The sequence below is a fragment of the Lissotriton helveticus genome, chromosome 9, assembly GCF_964261635.1.
Source record: "Lissotriton helveticus chromosome 9, aLisHel1.1, whole genome shotgun sequence".
NCBI lineage: Eukaryota > Metazoa > Chordata > Amphibia > Caudata > Salamandridae > Lissotriton > Lissotriton helveticus.
Genome location: NC_136070.1, coordinates 1253636174 through 1253657181, shown reverse-complemented (window position 1 = coordinate 1253657181; position 21008 = coordinate 1253636174). Strand labels below are relative to the sequence as shown.

Here is a 21008-nt window from a genome sequence, read left to right as displayed (position 1 = left end):
CTGCTTTTATGGTTACCCCCACTTTTTGCTTGGTGTCAGTCTGTTTTTGACCTTGCATGACTGGGATCCTGCTAATCAGAACCCCAGTCCCTGTGCTTTCTTCCTAAATTGACCATAGTAAATACTTATGTACATCCATAATTGGCGACTGGTGTACGTAGGAAGTTGGCTCTGAATATACTGTACCAAAGTAAGGTATAGTGTGCACAGAGTCCAGTGGATCCTCAAAGGTATAGCAGAGCCTAAATTAGATAACCACTAACAGCTCTCTTTGTGGTAGTGTGGGCAAGCAGTTATGTAGTGTAGTTCCCATTTCCCTTATAGGCTCTGCGCATTGGAATAATATACCCTATAGATGTGGCATAGGACTGAGGTCAGTATGCCTCTATCGAGTACATTAAACGTAATTACTTGTGTGTGCCAGCTAACTCAGAGGTCACTAGAAACTTCTCGAATGTACAAAAAAGGGATTGGTTTCTGACAACGCATAAACAGGACAACTTTGTTTCGCTTAGAATCGGAACAGTTCTCAGAATCGTGGAAACAATAGATAACAGTTTCACTCAGTCAATCATGCATGCTTCCTTTCTGCAGAGTTACACAGAAATAGATAGACAGGAGTTTCAATACAAAGTTTTATTGAACAGTCTTATTTCTTGTGCAAGAGATATGAACTGCAACAATCGTAAGACAGAATGCGAAATAGAATACGTACAGCGTTAGCAGTAAGATAAAAAAATACTGCAATAGCTTGGTTTGCTGCTATAACATATTCATAAAATACATACATAAATAACACAGGCTAAAATGTGAATACTCGTCTGGTGCTTCTAGCTAGTTCTACCCCATTGTACTTAACCTAAGTGTAGTACGAGGTATGAAGTAGGTGCTGTTTTTCTATAGTCTAGTTTAGCAAAAATTAGTATTAGTATTGCCAAGAGTTCCTCTAGGTCAGTGGTTCCCAAACATTTTTGACCTGTGATTCCCTTGACAAAATTGCCAGTTAGCCATGGCTCCCCATCATGACACTTTTTCTTTACCAGTGGGGGGGATGTATGCTTGACCACAGGAGTACTTCCAGTTTTCTGCCTGAAGGGCAGCAGTAGCCAGAGGTGCTGGGGCAATTGATGCAGAGAACTCTGGATACTGCCAAGCCAGAGAGGTGCCACCCTTGATGCAGGCCATGGTTGCTGCAATACTAGAGAAGAGATTCTGCTGTGCTGGTTTAGGTAGAACCTCAGAGTGCTGAGGCTGTGTAGAGCAATGCAGGCTTAGGTGAGGGTTTTGGGTGCTGCAGTGCCTGAGAAGTGCTAACCTGAGTGAGGGTTTGGGGTTCTGCAATGCTAAAGAGGACCCAGATAAGGTGATGATTAGGGTTGCTAAAGTGATATAGGGAGGTGCTGGCTTGGGTGAAAGTTCAGGGTGCTTCATGCCAGGGAGGTGCCGCACAAGATGATTTTTAGGGCACTGCAGCACTAGAGAAGTGCTGGCCCGGTTGAGAGTTCAGGTGAGGATGTAGCAGTGTGAGAGGTGCCTGCCTGGGTGGGTGTTTATCAAGGGTGCTGCAGCGCTAGAGATGTTGAGGGTCCGGTTTTAGGACTGGTTAGGTTGCCCCAGTGGTAGAGAGATGATAGCTGGGATGAGAGCTAGGGGTGCCATATCGTCAGTCAGACCAGTGCCGCCCCGGGTCGAGGGCTAGGAGTGCTGCAGCACCAGAGGCCCAGACTGAACCTGGGCGGGTGCGGGCATGAAGGGCTGCAACGCCAGAGAGGTGCTGGGTGGGTGAGGGCTCGGAGTGCTACAGAGCAGTGGCTGCTGTGCCTGTCTTCATGTTAGTGCATGGAGGGGTAAAGATGCTCCTGTTTTTCTCTACTGTGGTAATCAGGATTTGGCCATCACAAGTTACCGGCTGAATGGGGATTACAATTTACACAGAATAATCTCCTGTTGGTGTTTACCCATCCCCCAGCATTTTTACGCGCTAAAAATGGTGAAGCCTCTGGTTGAGAAATCGGATGAAAATGGAGAATACCACTCAAATGTGTGTGCCGCGATAATAGCAGTTCCTTAAGTAAATCCCCATTTTTCAAGGTCAATATAACATTATTTCCCAAAATTACACATAATTATTTACACAACAATAATAATTTTATTTGGGAGCGGAAATACCGAATCAGCATCCTTGCCCTCCTCGTTTTATATATCACTTGTATGTTAAACATTCAAACAAAATAGGCATATGTCACCTTTGAGCTCAGCTTTAAGCGGAATTCAACATACCAGGACTTGGTTAGACTGGTTGTGTTATGCTTACTATTACCAGGTGAACCAGACAAAACTCTGTGCTGCCTTTTTGCCCCAATAACAAGTACATCTTAACAACAAATGTAGAGAAGCACAAGTTACTACTTGTGTAACGATATATCTGTAAGAGACATTAGTTAGTGATAGATTCCTTAATTTAATTTAATTTAATTGTGGGTTTATATAGCGCTAGAATCAACTCCCGGAGGAGTATCTCCGCGCTTCGACCGCTGGGGAACCCGTCCTGGCTCACCCTGAGAGATGGTCCCTGATGGGTATCTCTAAGGTGCGACCAAGCATCCCCGGCGGTCTGGGGGTCCGTTGTGAAGATGAGGCAAGCTAATGCCCAGAGTTGCCGAGTGTGGTCCCTGACTAGAGTAGGCACCGAGGCGAGAATTATCGAGCCCGCTGACCCTGGTCCACCACCCTGCCGCGTCGGGAATCGAACCCTGGTCCCGGGCCGTCCTCTGCTTACGGGTCTGCCGCCTCTAACCTGTGAGCCACACCACTCCACATTCTATACCTTAGAATATCCCCAGGCGTCAGACTGGATCCGGAAATTTTTGCGTAGCAGTACCCTTGCGCGTCGGTAGTCGTCGTCTGCGGCTCCGCGTCCGTCGTCGGCGTCGTGGGCGCCGTGATGACGTCGTCGGAGTACTTAGACGCCGCCTCCGCGTGCTGACGTTAGTTCTTAGACACAGCTTTTCCGCGCCAGAAATGCAGAGCTATGCTAAAAACCAACACTGGTGCCTTGAAACTAGGGCCCTGAAAGGGGATGACCTTAACCCTAGATATCGGTTCGCAGAACGGGGAGGATGGGTGGGTCAGTAAGGAATCTGTCAAAATCAAAGAGGACTAGCTAAGTTACATAAGGGGACTCAATGGAGTACGTGTGTCGACAAACCAGTAGGTTTTTTCAGAAAGCCCTCACCCACCAACCTAGTTGGTGGCATGCTTCATCATCGGGCCCACCACAGTGAAAGGGCGAGATTTTGATCGATACCTTATATCTATTGATCCAAACCTCGATCTGGTCGACTGAACCTTTATTGCCTGTCTTGGAAGGAAACAGTACACCTATCTGCAAGTTAGTTCACCCAATAAAGGACTCTACTCTTAAAGATCACGGACAACTTCTAGGTTTCAAAGTTTATTGTAAAGATATAATGAGCTGCAAATACAAGCATCTCAGAATGAGATTCACGAGATACACAGGTCCAATTACATACATGTGCTCTCGAAAAGCCCTCAGACGGGCAACAGAAATCACTAACACAAGTTCTAAAAATAGCAAAGCTATCAGCATAGACGCATATCTCTCCTTCATTTAGGTTGGAGGAAAACAAACACAGGTTAGGCGTCCCTACCCTGTTCTAGATGGTATCCCTACTTAACCAAATCCCAACCTAACAAAGGTGTCAGCAATGAATGACCCCCAAGGGAAGTCACCCACTCTAAGTCTCTTGGTGAAAACCTAAAATTCTCCAGTCATGACCCCTCACTGCCTACCCATCCGCTCTCTAAAGGGTCCTCAGGTCTCTGCTCTAACTCCACCCAGGGGTGCTGTCCCTAATACAAAACAGTCAACAACATTTGAGACGCCCCTTGCGAAACGCCTCTCACGTGGTGCAACTTCAGGCTTTTTCCATGATGCTTTGTATTGGGCCTCAGACGTTAGAGTTGACCTTGCTTCTCAGTCTCTTCTCCGGCCCGCTGATACCCCTTAAACATTCCAGAACCCTCCTCCATGTCTGGGCCGTCTACTGAACAGGCCTCTATTCATTCACTTATAATTGGATCCCCCCTTTCCTGTTGCAGACAGATATCTGCCGCCAAGAACCCAACTCTCATAGACTTCTAAAAAGGCTTGCAACATTTCTCAGCCCAGACATGTACGTGTAAATCAATGCTAAAACATTTCAGGCCTACAATATTTCACATTATGATTATAGCATTCAATTTCTTCATTTAATTAAAGCATGTTAAACTCTTATTCTATTATTTAGAAAACATTACTCTAAATCATGGCTCATTAATGCAATGACCAAAAACGTTAAACAATCTGTGTCGTGAAAAGAAACACCTTCCCTTTTAGCTCCAGCTCTGGCCCTGAGGCCTACCACGTTCTGCGTTTTACCACAGACCATCTTATATGTTAACAGCTACACGACATAGATTCAAAATAATCACGTCTAATAAAATCATATAATGTCACACATTTCTGTATTAATTCCACTTCTACTTAAATCTCTATATTAGCTATACATTTAGAATATAATTTCAAATACTATTAGCACTCATGGCATTTCTCATCATGACTTGTGCTTACTATAGGTAAGTGTGATGTACTCATACATTTATATCAGTTTGCGCTCTCTCAGTTCCCCCCTTTGATGACCTCTCGGGGTCATCACTAACATTTAAACTGCAGTTATTGCTGGCATTCTCTGCGCTTCCAGAGCTCTCAGGCTCCTGTACTGATTATCTTGTATGGCAGCCAATCTCTGCAACTGTTCTCTTTGGGCCCTTTCTGACCTTCTTGCTCTGTACCATTTGAATACCCTCACCAATCCCCACAATATTATCCCACAGATCAATATTATGATGATAGGCTTTAGGATATACCAAATAAAGCTTTTGCCTAAGGTGGAAAACCACCCTCCAACTGTACTCATTCCGTGGCCCACCTTTTCCCAGACATTTTCTCTACTCAAGTCTTCGATCTCTTTGTGTATATTAGTTATGTTCTTAATAACTTTCTCAAGGGGTTTTGAAAGGTCTGGAATGTAAGTGCAACATTCCTGAACCTTCAAAGCCTTACAGACTCCGCCCTCTTTTGCTAATAAGACATCTAATGCAAGCCGATTTTGAAGAACCATAGCCCTTATCGATTGCATCTCTCCTTCTACCAGCATTAAGGACTGAGCAGTGCTGGCAGACAACCTGTCGACAACTGTTGCCAGTCGTCTAATTTTAACATCATTAAGGATTATTCCCAAAAGAGGGAACATAGCTCCAAAGACATCTCCAACCATTTCTGCATCGCCTAAATCTCTCCTTCCCCTCGATGATGTCTGGCCCTCAATGATCAATAAGTCTTGTGCATGATATATTTTGGGGAAGACAATTGCCAAGTAACATGATCCATACCAGTTGTCAGGTAGTCTCACGTAAGCATTTCTTCCACATACAAAATACACATTTGGAATTACTTGCATTCCCTTCAGGAAATCCTTAGTGTAGTACTCTAAATTAAAAGCATGTTCACATTCAACTTCACCCACGTATACATTTTCATAATACGTTTTGGCTCGGTGAAGACATAACTTTCCTTTCTGCGCCTTATCTAAAGCTATTGGACCACTACTACCCTTTCTCTTGTGTGACTTCTCTTCCTCGGTCCAATCTAATTTCCCTTGTCCTGATTTTTTCAAAATCTTTTGTCTCCTGTAACGATCATCCACCTGCCCTATGAACTTTTTCTCGACTTCTGACACCTTGCATGTCAGATTATTTCTACGGGCATGTGAAGTATCTAAGGTAATCCAAGGAATGAAGAACTTGGCCAATCTGTCTTCACTCTTCCAGTAATCCCATTTATTCATCTGCTTATAATTCGGGACTTCTGGCAACACAGAATCATAATTGGAGAAATAGTATTCAAAACTATCTCTCTCATAAAATATACTAAGCAATAAGCTACATGTAATGCCATATGTCAGCGGGAGGTGATGATATCGAATTCCTTCATCTACAGACGCAGGCAACTGCATGCAGACGTAGCAATCCTTAACCTCCATGGCATCCACGTATTCATACAAAAGTTTAGCATAAGCATTTGACCTAAAGTCTCCTTGGGACTCGTCTACATGTAACCTGCGGGCTTCTGCAGCCAATAACGCTTTCTCTTGAGTGTTTTCCCTTTTCTCACCTGCAACAGTGGGTGTAAGTGTTACTACAGAATTCGCATCAGTTACCTTTACCTCTTCCTCATGTCCCTTTACATAAGAAATTGTTACCACTAAAGCTATTAATATTATCACTCCTACTATTAGTGTACCTATTATACATTTAGCTCTGCGGTTCGGGGTGCCGGCCTCCATTTCGTCAGACAATCTAGCTTTTCCCTTTCTCTTTGCAAAAAAAGTTCTTTTCCTCTCGTTCCTTTACAGTCTCTTTCAATCCTTTTTTGTCTTTAGAATCCACACAGCTGGAGGCTGACAGCCTTTTTCGCAAAAAGTCCTTTCACAGTTCAAAAAGACAACCCTAGCCCTTCTCCATCCACTCAAGGGGTTCCCTAAAATTCTCTGCTTCCTGGGCGCTAGGTAATCTTCTTTTCTTCTACTTGCTTTATTTACAAAGTCCTTTAACAATCGACTATTAGATTTGTGGTTGCAGCTTCAATAGCATAGTTCAATATTTCCATGCGAAGAGTATGCTCTTCATGTGCTGTTATCGTGGTACCAAAGTCGGGGAATTTCAATTCTGTAAGAAACATGTGTTTTAACTTGCTGAGGCGGGGAGGTCTGGGGAGCACGAATGTTAGTGACCCTTCTTGTTCGACACCGGGTACCAACAGTTGTATTTCCACGGTGATAATGGGCTCAGAACTGGACACCACCACCGCTCGGATCCTCCCTGTCTCCGGTTTCACAGACATTTGTCGCCAGATATGTCCACTCAGGTGTGGAGTATCTTCTGTTAGGCACACGCACTCTTCTTGACCTTCTTCGGTCTGGTGCTTCAGCGCCCTGAGCACCTTCTTCTGGGTCTGAGTCTTCTGATATCGGAGGAAGGGTTGCTTCTGGAGTTGACCTCAGGCTAGAACTTCTTCTTTGCGGCCAATTTGCTTCTCCACGTGCCCTTCTACTCCTTCTCCTTCTGGTCTGTTCTCGCTCTCTTTCAGACCTGTCAGGGTCAGACTCGTACTCCCAGCTGTCTTCTCCTTCTGTAGCGTCTTCTGTTTCGCTGTTGTACTGACCGTCCTCAGCTTGGTCAGACTCGTTCCCTGCTTCCACTGGCACCTCTACAGCTTGGCTAGCCCCCTCTATGGCTTCTTGGTCCTCTGCTGGACGTCCATTCGAGAGAGGAGCTGTTTCCAGAGGTGCTGGAACCCTTTTCGTATGCGACGCGTGTATCCAGTTGGGCAGGCCTCCCACCTTTACAGCTGTACTTGTGATCAGGATGACCTGGTAGGGCCCACGCCAACGAATATCCAAGCAGCTTCTTCTCACATGTTTCTTCACCAGGACCCAGTCCCCAGGATACAGGTCATGGCAAGGGCCCTGGCACGCTGGAACCTCTGCAGCCTGCACCTGAAGGGACACAGAACGCATGGCGTCAGACAGCCCCTTACAATAGTCCAGGATCATATCATCTGTGATATTTAACAGTGCAGTAGCTGGAATAGATGGCAGTCTCATTGCTCTCCCCATTAACACCTCATGTGGTGACAACCCTGTTCTTCTGTCTGGGGTACTACGAAGGCTCATGAGTACTAATGGCAGGGCGTCAGGCCAATTCAGGGTCGTTGAGGAGCAAACTTTCGCTATTCTGGACTTGATCGTGCCATTAATTTGTTCCACAATTCCTGAGGCTTCTGGTCGGTAACTGCAATGGAGTTTTTGGTCTATATTCAGTGCAACACAAATCATCTTCACAAGCTCGCTGTTAAAATGTGTTCCCCTATCTGATTCCAAAAAGGCCGGCACCCCGAACCGAGGGATAAGTTCTCTAAGCAGTAACTTAGCCACTGTGAGGGTGTCGCACCTACGTGTAGGGTATGCCTCAACCCACCTGGAGAACACACAAACAACCACCAGGACATAGCGGAGGCGGTTGCATCTTGGCATTTCAATGAAATCTATCTGCATTCTGTTGAATGGACCTCCAGACCTTCCTATGTGACTTAGTGCAACTGGTGTTCTTTTCCCTACATTCAGCTGCTGGCAGGTCACACAACGCTGGCACACTGCTTCTGCTGCTATTCTAAACTTAGGATTGTACCAAGTCTGTCTAAACACTCTCAGCATAGCATCTCTCCCTAAGTGTACGGGACCATGTATGAGTCTAGCCATTGGGCTCACCATCTCATTGGGCAACACTGCTCTGCCGTCTGCTGAGACCCAAAAATGAGTCTCACCCATTACACATCCTGCCTTTACCCATGTTTCCTTTTCTGAATCAGGAGCATTTTCTTGCATGGTTGACAATTCATCCCAAGTATCAACAGTTTCCAGTATCATGGCTAATTCAGTTCTCACATTTATTCCACCCACATCCACCTCTGTGAAAGAGTAACCTTGTTCTGCGCAATACCGCGCAACTTCATCAGCATATCTATTGCCTTTCGAAACAAAGTCCTCATTTTTGGTATGTGCGATGCACTTTACAACTGCGATACTTGCTGGACATTGCAATGCTTCTAACAACAAGCGCACAAACTCTCCATTGCGAATGGGAGAGCCTGAAGAAGTCATGAACCCTCTTTGAGACCATAACTGCCCGTAATCATGAACTACCCCAAACCCGTATTGGCTGTCGGTGTAGATGGTGACTCGAATTTGATTGCCTGCTAAGCAAGCACGTGTTAGGGCAATAATCTCGGCTACCTGAGCGGAGTGTACTCCTTCCAGGCACCCAGCTTCCACAACTCCTTCAATTGTACAAACAGCATAAGCTGCTCTCAACTGCCCAACTTCGTCTCTTACACATGAGCCATCGACAAAGAAAACTTCGTCTGGGTCGGTCAGTGGCTCATCTACGATGTCGGGTCTGGGTTTGGTGCATAGTTCAGTCACATCGAGACAGTCATGGTCTGTATATTCATCATCATCATCAATATCATTTGGAAGTGGCATTAAGGTAGCAGGGTTCAAAACAGAGCATCTCTTGAGGGTCACGTTCTCTGCAGCAAGAATAACTTGCTCATAGCGCGTGAGCCTGCTATTGGTCAGATGCTGTGTTTTGGTCCTGGTCATCAACAGTTCAACAGAATGTGGCACGCACACCTCTAACGGGTGCCCCATAACAATATTTTCACATCTCTCAATGCTGACACCCGTTGCAGCAACGGATTTGAGACATCCGGGCAACGCTGCGGCTACTGGGTCTAAAGTAGCTGAGAAATAAGCAACTGGTCTACGGGCATTCCCATGGATTTGGACCAACACAGACAACGCACAACCTTCTCTCTCACAACAGTAAAGAAAGAATTGTTTATTGTAATCAGGCATTCCCAATGCCGGAGCACGACACAGGTCCTCTCTCAGCTGTAAGAATGCCATCAAACAGTCTTTGTCCCATGGTACCGGATCACTCACCTCTTTGTGCGTCAGTTTTTGCAAGGGCTTTGCTTTCAGTGAAAAGTTCACGATCCACTGTCGGCAATAACCCACCATCCCTAGGAACATCCTGACCTCTCTCTGGGTCTGAGGCGCATTCATTTTCATGATCGCCTCTATCCTGTCTGGTGACACCTTTCGTTTGCCTTTCTCAATTCTGTGTCCCAAGTACTGTACTTCTGTCAGGCAGTACTGCAATTTTCCCGGGGACACCTTGTGCCCATTGGCAGCTAGGTGATTTAACAAAGCAATGGAATCTTCCCTGCAAGCTTCTTCTGTTTCTGACGCCACAAGGAGGTCGTCTATGTACTGGACCAGAACTGACTTCTGGGGCAGCACTAGACTTTCAAGATTTTTCTTCAGAAGCTGGTTAAAGATCGATGGACTCTCTGTATACCCCTGAGGGATACGACACCATGTTAGGACGCGATTTTCCAGCTTAAATGCGAAAAGAAAATGGCTATCTTCGTCCAAAGGGATCGAAAAGAAAGCCTGACAAAGATCTATCACAGTGAACCACTCTGCTTGGAATGGAATCTGAAACAGTATCACTGATGGATTCGGTACCACTGGACAACATGAAACGACTATGTTATTAATCTTTCGAAGGTCCTGCACTATCCGAAATTTCCCATTTGGTTTCTGCAGACCCATAATCGGGGAGTTACATGGACTACCCACGATTTCTTTCAGTATTCCCTGTTTAATCATGGACTCGATCACGGGTTTTATGCCTGCAATCGTTTCTGGAGTCAATTTATACTGGGGTGTTCTTGGGAACTCAGCATGCGGTTTCACTACAATTTTCACTGGGTCCACCCCTTTGACTAATCCAATCTCTTCCCCAGTGAAATCCCATACCTCTGATGCCACTGTCTCTCTCAAATCCCAGGGAAGCTCGTCTACTGTCAAAGTAGGGTACAGCTCCACACATATTCTTGAGTTTGCAACTTTGAAATCTGCATCATCATCATTAGTCAATACCTCCACTCCCTGGGGTGTACAATATATAGTACAATTCAATTTGCACAACAGGTCTCTTCCTAGCAGACACACAGGGCTTGAATCGCAAACTACAAATTGGTGCTCATCGCTGTACTTCCCTATTTTCACCTGTACCGGTTCTGTCAATTGGCTGGTTATTCTCCTGTTTGCGACCCCTACCACCTGTATGGTCTCTCCAGACATGGGCAGGTCTGGAACTGCAGCTGATCTGATCGTGGATCTAGTGGCTCCTGTGTCCACCAGAAATGTCGTAGGGCACCCTGCTACTTCTGCTTCCACATAGGGTCCCCTCTGATCTACCTCTAAGGCTGCCCCAAGGGTGCAGTCTTCTCTTTCCACTCTCTGTCCGGTTAATGGGTCCACATAATAGCATTCTTCACCTTCCACAAACAGGGGCATTTGTCTATAGGTCTTACCCATACTCCCTACTCGAGGAGGTTGCGGGAACTGGGCTCGGGGAGGAGCCCCCCCCCCTTTGAGCACCTTTCCTTGGTATGGCGTCGCCCCTCTCATAGGTGCGCTCTGGACCTCTTCCTCCTCTATCTCTTGCTCTCCTATCTCTACATTGTAAGGGCACTCGCGTTTCCAATGCCCCAACTCGTTGCACTGGTGACACCTAGTCGTTTTCTTCAAGGTAGCTATGTCTACTCTGGGTCTGAAGGTAGTACTCTCCTCATTACCCTTGTTCTGACTGTACTGCTTCTTACCTCCTGTACCTGTCCCTTGCTGCTGTTGTTGCGGTCCCCCCTTTCCTGCTGCCTGCAATTGTACCACCATCAGCTTCTCTTTTAGTTTCTTAGCCTTGGAGTCTACCTCATCACAGCAGTACCTGGCATATCTCAGTATTTCATCTAGGGGTCTACTTTGCCAACAAATCGAGTGTTGCTGAATCATTAAACTAATATCCGGTCTCAGTCCCAGGACGAACTTGGACACGAATTGCCCTATGTCCTTTGGATCCATTACATCCAAGCCGCTATACTGTTTAAACGCCTTCAGCAATCTCTCGTAATATTCATGGACTGTCTCTTTGGGTTCTTGTCTCGTTCTGTCTATTCTGACCCAATCTATGTCTTGCATTGGCACTTTTTCTTTCAGCCAAGTCATCACTCTCTCGAATTTTGCCATCACGATCTCGGACGGCCCATTAGTCCTAGCATCTCTCTCTGGCTCCGTTGTGGGCCACTCAGCGCTAACCTTGCATGCTGTCCACAGATCTCCTGGTACTACAATGTCAAACAGCGTGTTCAGATCTATCCATAGGACTTTTGAGATCTTCACAAACCTCTCGACTTGCTTGTACCACTCCACGGGGCTCTCTCGTAACTTGGGGAAAGATGTGGTAAAAGCAGCTAAATCTCCCCTACTCCAAGGGACATGTACATAGCTCCCATTGGCAACTTCACGCAAAGGGTAAGCTTCTATTCCCTGCTGTCCTGGTGTTATACCAATCATGCTTCTCCTGCCGGTCCCTTTCTTGGACCACCTCTCTTCCCATTTATCTAGTGCCCTCCATGTCCTTATTCCAGTAATCAGTTCCCTTATGTGTGTTTTCAGCCCAATCGTTCTCCTCTCATCTAGATCTCGATCTGAGTAATGTAGCCTGTGGTTACCCTGTAATGCTTTGGTTCTTGCCAAGTCCACCATATATTTGCCTGCTAGTTCGACTAACTTCTCATGGACTGCTCTCGCCTTTCGTGTGATGTCCTTTGCCATATACAGTATTTCATCCTGTTCATACATTTCCATTCTTTCTAAAGGCAGGGTACCATCTACCATGTCATCCAGATCTGACCTTAAGCTGGAGACATCAAGTCTCTTGGCTTTTATCTCAGCTCGCAATATGTCTTTTGAAGGGGGCTCACTGGTCTCCCTCCCATCCCAACTTCGAGCTCTGCGTTTGGGCTCAGGAGAATTAATGGGTGGCCTCCCTTGCTCCCATCTCTCCAGGTCCCATGCTCGGCCATCCAATCTTGGAAGGTGATGGAACACGGGCCTTTTATCCCTACTCTCTCTCTGCCCACTCTCGTCTTCTTCTCTCCTCTCACCGCACATCTCTCTGTTATTTTCCCTCTGGTCGCTACACTCCCTTTGCCTCGTATCGCTCAGTATCCGATACGATCCTTCCTGGTTCCCCATATTCCCTGGGCTGCGCTCATTTCTGTCATCACAGGGACTATGGTGCGACCTCTCACAACTCCCATTCTGTTCTCTGGTGCCAGGCACACAGTGTGGACACTTAAAGCTGTTCCTGTACTCTTGCGCTCTCCTCTCCCCTTCACTGAGTATTGGGCACGCCACCCCTTCACTCCCGGGGCCCCCGTTTTCCAGGTCTGTTCTACCTCCATTTCGGGCCCAATGGGTGACTCCCCTACTCCCTCTACAGTCCCACTCCGGGCTACTCTCCCCAGCCCCGCAGTGAGTTCGTGCTCTGCTGTCCTGACTTTCCCTTTCTGCTTCTGCAGCATTGATGCACTTTTGAGCCTTCACTGCCTCATCCCACTGCTTCATGTACTCATTTAGCTCTTGAAAGGATTTTCGTCCAGATCCCCTCAGATCCTTTGGCCATCTAGGGCCCCCAGGATCTCCTCCTGGGTCCCCTGCTGTGTGCATCGGGGTACTCCACTCTCTGGGTATTGGCATCTGACTTGGGGAATTAGTGGTATCGTTCCTCCTTGCCTGCTCTGCTCTTTCTCTGTCTTTCCGTTTCCGTTCTTCCCCTTTTGCTCTCTCTTGGTCATATATCGATATTATAGGACCTATGGTAACAGGTACCTGTAGTGCATCTGGTAATGGGTAGGATGTGGCGCTTTCCGTTTCCGGCGCTCTTTGTACCACAAACCTACCGACCACCTGTTGCACCTGACTAGGCTGGAGCAACTCTTTCTTTGGCTCAGGATCCCACTCTGAACTGGGAAGCGGTCTATGCTCTCCTGCATTGCCCCCCTTTTCTCTTTCAGTATTCTCGACCTCTCCCCCTGCTCTATTATACGGGGGTGGCCTGTCTGTCAGTAATCTGTTTATCAGGCTGTCCTCTGTTTCGCTCTCATCATCTTCTTCTAGGGGGCTTTTATTTACTGGCGCCTCTAACACTGGGTACAGTTTATTTATTTCCAAATTATGCACTCTCCATCTTTTAGCATCCGCATCCCACCTGGCATCCTGTACTGCCCTTACCGAGCGTTTCACCCTTTCTTGTCGTCTGTTCATATTCCTTTCATGCGCTGCCCTAAGCCATGCTTCAAGGGCTTCAAACTGGGTTGGTCTAGGCAAGGGTCTCTTTGAGGTCATGACTGATTTCAATCGATGTAACACCTCTAATCTGAACGTCCCGTACTTCGGGAACGTCAGTTCCTCGTTTCCTTCAGTAATCTTACTCCACTCTGATATCCAAAGGATCGTATGCAACCCAACATTTACTGCCATATAACGAGCTGGCGTACCCTCCGGCGGGGCTTCTTCCCCTTCATACGATCCTCTCCTCTCTTTCTTAAACAGCGCTTTCAACCATTTAAAACACTTCATAATTATGCGCACAAAATCCAGCCTCGCTACTCTGTTTACTTCCTGATGACACTCCACCAATCCTGTCGCGGCTTTGCTAGCTTGGCCTATCACAGCGCGGTCTTTCTCCTGTTGGCCAATCACGTCGCGACCCTGTATGACGTGTTCGCTAGCTGGCCTATCACAGCGCGGTCTTTCTCCGGTCAGCCAATCACTGCGCGACACCACCTGACGTCTCTTTTCTCCGCTTCGCAGCAGCACCCCTCCTTTCTCAACTCGTCTCCCGGTTATGCATGCGTCCCATTCATACACTGAAAAATGACTACTTCCGACCAAGCGGTCACTTCTCTCGACTGTACGTCCACAGTCTATCTGTAATTGTCAACACAACTGACGAGATGTCTATCGTCTTTCTGATAGGTTACTTACACACACAGTAACTTCCGACCAGCGTCCGTTACTCACGCACTCACTCTTACGTTCCCCCTATCCCGGTCTCTCGGGTGATCAATGGTACCTCATGACCCCCTTCACACTAGTTGACAATTACTCTGGGTGTCCGATACACCCGAACCACTTAAGCTCTCCTTGAACTTAAGATTTCCACCGGTTGCGCGCGCTCACAACCTGTTCCACAGTCACTCTACAGACATTCAACTCCGCCAAACATTACAACATAGATACAATACAAAAACACCGCAATCTAACACGCATAACCCTTTATACTCACTCTCTCTGATACTGCTGCTTTTTCTGTCTCACGTCATCCGGATCTTCATCTGCGGGCTGTTCTTCCGATCATCGATTTCTAGGGGCCTTGGGGTAAGCTAACCTGGCCTAGGTCACCGTCCTCAAGAAGGCAACCATCCTCTATAGCTACCAACTGAAAGGGCGAGATTTTGATCGATACCTTATATCTATTGATCCAAACCTCGATCTGGTCGACTGAACCTTTATTGCCTGTCTTGGAAGGAAACAGTACACCTATCTGCAAGTTAGTTCACCCAATAAAGGACTCTACTCTTAAAGATCACGGACAACTTCTAGGTTTCAAAGTTTATTGTAAAGATATAATGAGCTGCAAATACAAGCATCTCAGAATGAGATTCACGAGATACACAGGTCCAATTACATACATGTGCTCTCGAAAAGCCCTCAGACGGGCAACAGAAATCACTAACACAAGTTCTAAAAATAGCAAAGCTATCAGCATAGACGCATATCTCTCCTTCATTTAGGTTGGAGGAAAACAAACACAGGTTAGGCGTCCCTACCCTGTTCTAGATGGTATCCCTACTTAACCAAATCCCAACCTAACAAAGGTGTCAGCAATGAATGACCCCCAAGGGAAGTCACCCACTCTAAGTCTCTTGGTGAAAACCTAAAATTCTCCAGTCATGACCCCTCACTGCCTACCCATCCGCTCTCTAAAGGGTCCTCAGGTCTCTGCTCTAACTCCACCCAGGGGTGCTGTCCCTAATACAAAACAGTCAACAACATTTGAGACGCCCCTTGCGAAACGCCTCTCACGTGGTGCAACTTCAGGCTTTTTCCATGATGCTTTGTATTGGGCCTCAGACGTTAGAGTTGACCTTGCTTCTCAGTCTCTTCTCCGGCCCGCTGATACCCCTTAAACATTCCAGAACCCTCCTCCATGTCTGGGCCGTCTACTGAACAGGCCTCTATTCATTCACTTATAATTGGATCCCCCCTTTCCTGTTGCAGACAGATATCTGCCGCCAAGAACCCAACTCTCATAGACTTCTAAAAAGGCTTGCAACATTTCTCAGCCCAGACATGTACGTGTAAATCAATGCTAAAACATTTCAGGCCTACAATATTTCACATTATGATTATAGCATTCAATTTCTTCATTTAATTAAAGCATGTTAAACTCTTATTCTATTATTTAGAAAACATTACTCTAAATCATGGCTCATTAATGCAATGACCAAAAACGTTAAACAATCTGTGTCGTGAAAAGAAACACCTTCCCTTTTAGCTCCAGCTCTGGCCCTGAGGCCTACCACGTTCTGCGTTTTACCACAGACCATCTTATATGTTAACAGCTACACGACATAGATTCAAAATAATCACGTCTAATAAAATCATATAATGTCACACATTTCTGTATTAATTCCACTTCTACTTAAATCTCTATATTAGCTATACATTTAGAATATAATTTCAAATACTATTAGCACTCATGGCATTTCTCATCATGACTTGTGCTTACTATAGGTAAGTGTGATGTACTCATACATTTATATCAGTTTGCGCTCTCTCAACAGTGACACCTAATGTGCCCCGGGTGTGCTTCAATGCCAGATTACTGCGGAGCTGGTATACTTGCTGAGTGTGCAGTGTAGTGAGTGTGAAGGTGAACATTAAAAAACCATCCAGGTGGTCCCAGTACCCGAGGGTAAAACAATATTTTAATTTACTGGGCCCCTGTTGGTAAATTAAAAGGCAGACGGACGCGTTGGAGTATGGATTATGACCTCCAGTGTCCTGTGTGGTCTACATGTTTCAGCCTGGCCTTTTTTAATTTGAAACAGGCTTTCCTCAGGACCAAGTGAGTATGTGTAAAAAATGAATTAAATAAATAGACTAAATTATAGTGAGTGTGTTTATTTTTTGCTATGTGTAGCACTCCCTAAGGTGCTATATGGGTGAGAGGGGGGATCCCTCTCGCTTTGACAGTCTTTTTCTGTACAAAGCCTCCTTGGGTCACCTGGCAGAGAAAAAGACCGAAATTGCCGGTCTGGTTCCTCCTTGGACCTGTCGTCCTTCTGCGGTGCCCGGTGCCTAATGTCTCTTACAGATATATCGTTACACAAGTAGTAACTTGTGCATCTGGAAGAGACACGTTAGTGATAGATTCCTTACCTTAGAATATATACCCCAGCAATACCAACCCCGGTGGTGGGTCTGCGAACCAATAATCACACCAGAAAGTCCTGGAGGACGGAACGGCCAAAGAAGCCATCCCTCCGGACTTGGCTGTCCAGGCAATAGTGTCTTGCAAACGTGTGCAGCGAAGCCCACGTAGCAGCCTGGCAAATGTCCTGCAAGGACACTCCTCGGCCCAAGGCAGTTGTAGTCGCTGTGGCCCGAGTGGAATGAGCCCTCAGACCAGCAGGGGGTTCCTTCTTAGCCAAGGAGTAACACGCCTGCATACACAAGATGATCCCCCGCGAGATGGTCCGCTTGTGCACCGCTTTACCCTTCTTAGCGCCCACGTAACCAACAAAGAGTTGGTCATCCACACGGAACTGGCGTGTGCAGTCCAAATAGAACGAGAGACGCACGTTTTTGGTCCAGACGGTGGAGCCTCTCTTCCTCTCTTGAGGGATGCGGAGGCGGAAAGAAGGTGGGCAAGGTGATGGACTGCCGGATGTGGAAGGACGTGACAACCTTGGGCAGGAAAGAGGGCCTTGTCCGTAACACAACCTTGTCCGGATGGACTGAAAGGAAAGGAGGTTTACAGGATAGAGCCTGGAGCTCACTCACTCTCCTGGCAGAGGTGATGGCCACCAGGAAGGCAGTCTTCAAAGTAAGAAGGCGGAGAGGACAGTTGTGAAGTGGCTCGAAGGGAGCGCACATCAGAAAAGTAAGAACCAAGTTCAAGTCCCACTGAGGCATCACAAAGGGCACAGGAAGGAACGTATGCGTGATGCCTTTCAAGAATCGATTAACAATAGGGGACTTGAACAAAGAAGGTTGATCAGGCAGCCTCAAAAAGGCTGAAAGAGCAGAAAGGTAGCCCTTGATAGTGCCCAGAGCAGAGCCCTGCTGGGCAAGAGAAAGAAGAAAGAGAAGAACCTCAGAAAGAGGGGCAGAGAGAGGAACCACAGCCTTTGCTGTGCACCATGCCACAAATCTGTTCCACCTGCAGGCGTATACCGACTTTGTGGAGGGACGCCTGGCTGCCAGAATGATGTTACAGACTTCAGGAGGCATGTCAAATGGCCTCAACTGTCGCCGCTCAATCTCCAAGCATGGAGGTGGAGACTGGACAGGTTTGGGCGTACAACAGACCGCAACTCCACTCGTGACGAAAAGCGTCTCGGAGCGAGTGCCGCCTTGGAAATTCCAACGCGCAGAACTGATGACAATGCGCGTTCTCCTCGGTGGCGAATAGATCTAACCAAGGCTCTACCCACTGCAGAAAGAGGCCTTGCGCCACGTCCGAAATCAGACGCCATTGGTGATCCATCATGCACCGACGGCTGAGTTCGTTCGCCTTGGCGTTCAGAGAACCTGCCAGGTGTTGAACCACCAGGGTCACGCCCTGATATTCCAGCCATTGCCAGAGGCGCAAAGCCTCCTGGCAGAGAGTCCACGACCCAAACCCGCCCTGTTTGTTGCAGTACCACATGGCGGTGGTGTTGTCCGTGAACACCTGCAATACACTCCCCCGGACAGAGGGGAGGAATGCCTTCAGTGCTAGACGAATCGCCCGCAGCTCCAAAAGGTTGATATGGAGCCGGGACTCCGCCGGAGACCAGAGGCCTCTGATCTCCGCCTCTCCCATGTGGCCTCCCCAGCCCTGGAAGGACGCGTCCGTCACAACTACGTGCTCCGGTTGGGGAAGGGAGAGGGATCTGCCGCTGACCCAATCACGGTCCGTGAGCCACCACTGCAGCTGTCTGGCAGTGCCCTCCGAGATCAGGACATGGTCGGATAGGTTGCCCTGATGCTGGGCCCACTGAAACTTCAGGTCCCACTGCAGAGCCTGCATCCGCCACCGGGTGTGATGCACCAGAAGGATGCAGGAGGCCATCAGCCCCAGAAGCCGCAGCGTCAACCTAACCGAAACCCGGGATAAAGGCTGAAAGATTGGAATCAGAGCCTGTATATCCCGAACCCGCTGTTCGGGTGGGTAAACCCGAAACTGCGCCGAGTCGAGAACCGCTCCGATAAAAAGGAGCTTCTGAGAGGGACACAGGTGTGACTTTGGCACATTGATGGAGAACTCCAGCTGGTGCAAGAGGTCTGCCGTCGTCTGGAGGTGGCTGACGACTGTCTGGGGCGAGCCCGCCTTCAACAACCAGTCGTCGAGGTAGGGGAAGACTGAAACCCCTAAACTGCGCAGATGAGCTGCGACCACCACCATCTCCTTCGTGAACACCTGTGGGGCGCTGTTAAGGCCGAAGGGAAGCACGGTAAACTGAAAGTGCTCGTGGCCTACCGTAAACCGCAGGTAGCGCCGGTGGGCCGGCAGGACGGGGATGTGGAAATAAGCGTCCTGCAAGTCCAACGCTACCATCCAGTCTCCTGGATCCAGGGCAGCTAAGACCTGAGCCAGAGTCAGCATTTTGAACTTCTCTCTCCGGAGGAACCCGGTGACGTTCCGTAGGTCCAAGATAGGGCGTAGGCGCCCTTTGCCCTTCTGGGGTACCAGAAAGTAGTGGGAGAAACAACCACACCATACTTCTGGCCCAGGAACGCGCTCAATGGCCCCCTTGGCCAAGAGGGCCGAAACTTCCTCCTGCAGAAGCCGCAAATGACCCCCGACACGCGGTGGGGTTGCGGTGGCATGGCTTGAGGGGTCGTCTCGAAGGGGAGGGAGTAGCCCGTTCGGACGATCTGCAGCACCCACCTGTCCGAGGTGACAGTGCGCCAGTGCGCCAGTGAGAGTGGTGATGGCGAACCCTGCCTGTGAGAAGTTGGCCTGATATGTGATGCTCACTAGTTCTAGTGATCACCTTGTATCAGTCCAAACAACCCTTATGGTGATTGGTTGTAAGTCAACCTTATAGACCAGCTATCCTAATGGTAGCATGGACAAAGCAGTCTTAGGCTAAACTCTTTTGGCATGTGAAGTCAGCTGTTTTACCACATATAAACCCTTGAATACCAGATTAAAGGACACCACACAGGTTGTTATGAAAATAAGCAATATATTTATTAATAACAAACACCTCTGAACTCTTTATGAGATCAGAGGGCTAAGCACATAACAATACTCTTAGGAAAAATACGATAAATTGTACAAAATTACAATGGTGCCCTAGCGGCACGGCAAACCATATACTAAGTAAATGGTATAAGTAGAACGATTTAAGAAATGAAGATGCCCAGAGGCTGTAGGTTCGCTGGGACTACCCTACCCTAAACTTAGGTAAGTGAAGGGAGGCCCACGGGACGCGTGTGCAGAGTGTGAACTCACAAGCGAGATGCGGAACAAAGTCAATGGGCAGAACAAATTACTAAAAGGTAAGTAAAAGACAATTGCTACTAGTTATGACTAAAACGACAGGATACCTGGACACTAGGAGAGTCAATCTACCCTTGAGCACCGAAATGCTCTTGTTACCTCACCCACGGGCTGCGGGTTCATAGGTGTCAAAGTGTGTTGGGTTTCCGCGTCGAAGTCTATGGAGCCTTGAAGAAAGATGCTGCAGGCGACCAGGAGGAAGATGTCCTGAGCGATCCACGGATGGATCGAGGAAGATGAGGCCCTGAAAGCAGAGGGGACAGTGTTCAAAGTCACTAGCCAGTGATCGGTGTGGAACCAGGAAGGAACCAGATGTCGTCGTCGCGATCAGGTGAAGAGTGGACGCTTGACTCTGCAGCCACATGGACCAGGAGGTGTCTTCGACGACCAGGATGGAGGCACGAGCTGTCCCATGCAGGCTCTCGCTGTCGGCGGTGTCTGTTCCGGATTCGGCGTCAACAGGCCTTAGCAAAGGCAACCCACGCGGTGAGTGGAAAAGGCGTCTGGTGCGGACCAGGAGGGTCCGGGGTGCTCCTCTTTTGGAAGGGAGCAAGGGCCAGTCTGGAGCAACCAGATCAGCAGTGTAGATTTTGTGGATCGTCGTGTAGGAGGCCACTAGCCAGCCGGCA

The 21008-nt window shown here is 47.8% G+C and overlaps 1 protein-coding gene across 1 annotated transcript in view; it reads right to left on the bottom strand.

The window, feature by feature from the left end:
- Nucleotides 1-21008, bottom strand: part of LOC144783414 (E3 ubiquitin-protein ligase rnf213-alpha-like) — a 2376820-nt gene that overhangs the window by 2042331 nt on the left and 313481 nt on the right. The gene's annotated exons all lie outside the window — the stretch shown is intronic.